Genomic DNA, 1,568 nt, shown 5'->3' with positions numbered 1-1,568 from the left:
CACCACCGCCCGGCCGGGTTGTCAGGGTCTTTAACAAGGGACTTCACCCAGAGAGCCATCTCCTGGCCAGTGAGCTGCTGGGATCTGCGTCCACCACCTCCCCAGCACTGATAGATAGTCCTAGAAACACACAATGATTCTGGTGTTCTTGGGGCTGTGGGCCCTGGGATCTGGGATTTCTGTTGTAGGGGATGGCCACAGGCAGCTTTCACACACAGACTCCAAAATCTTTTTTTCCCCCATTTTTATTTATTTTTCTATTATCAGCTTGATACACTATAAATTCTTATCCTAATAGTGAAATGTTTGATTGAGGCTTGCCCAGGAATTGAGTAAAACCAAAACTTATTATAAGCCACAGTCATCCTAGGATCCCCCCTGCTATGTAGCCTCCATGGTTCTGTGGGTTACAGTCTGATTGTTATTTGCTTTATATCTAGAATCCACTTAGGAGTGAGTACATACCATGTTTGTCCTTCTGGGTTTGCAGACTCCAAAATTTTAACATGGAAAAACACTTGTGAATGTCTCAGGGACAATTTTATTTTTTAATGATTTATTTCTTTTTATTTTATGTGCATTGATGTTTTGCTTGCCTGGATGTCTGTGCGAGGGCGTCAGATGCCCTGGAACTGGAGTTACAGACAGTTGTGAGCTGCCATGTGGGTGCTGGGAATTGAACCCCAGTCCTCTGGAAGAGCAGTCGGTGCTCTTAACCACTGAGCCATCTGTCTAGCCCTGGAGGGCAGTTTTTAAATGGATCCTGAAAGATAATAATCGGCGCTGGTGGTGGCGCTGGTTACCGGCAGAAAAGTCACGAGTCACGGCCACGACTACCAGAGTTACAGACAGATTTATTAGGAGGGGAAAGGGGGGAGGGGAGCAGAGCAGATAGCAAAAGGATGCTTTTTAAGGCACAGATTGTGACCATGCCTCACCTATGTAGTTGCCAGCACCCGCTGATGACGTTAGATACAAGACCCCGAGCTGCCCATGTGTGGGAGTGAGGGCGCGATCCTAACAGATCCAACTCAGATGATAATATATGGGATTGGATTGGGGTATGAGGTATTTAAAATCATTACACATGGTGTCTACCTTTCTCTATGTGTGTGTGTGTGTGTGTGTGTGTGTGTGTGTGTGTGTGTGTTATCGAAACAGGGTTTCTCTGTGTAACACTCCTGACTATCCTGGTATCTGCTTTGTAGACCAGGCTGGCCTCGAACTCATAGAGATCCGCCTGGCTCTTCCTCCTGAGTGCTGGGATTAAAGGCATGTGCCATGGCCACCTGGCTGAGCTGTTTGTAAACAGTCAGTTCCATGGCACTGAGCACCTTCCCATTGATGTGCCAATGCTCCTGCTTCCAGAACTTTCCTCTTCCCAGCTCAATGGTTTATAGCCTCAGGTAACCTCAGGGTTTCTGGAGAAGGAAGCTAGGCAATGTGAGAGGCCAGGAGCCCAGTGTGGATCAGAACCTGGAAGTTGGGGCTGGAGAGATGGCTCAGTGGTTAAGAGCACTGGTTCTTCTTCCAGAGGACCTGGAGTCAGTTAACAGCACCCACATGAT

Source organism: Peromyscus californicus, unplaced genomic scaffold (assembly GCF_007827085.1).
Source record: "Peromyscus californicus insignis strain IS unplaced genomic scaffold, ASM782708v3 Scaffold_2__1_contigs__length_46816999, whole genome shotgun sequence".
Lineage (NCBI taxonomy): Eukaryota > Metazoa > Chordata > Mammalia > Rodentia > Cricetidae > Peromyscus > Peromyscus californicus.
The sequence above is the reverse complement of the archived record's forward strand: the minus strand, read 5'-3'. Positions refer to the sequence as shown.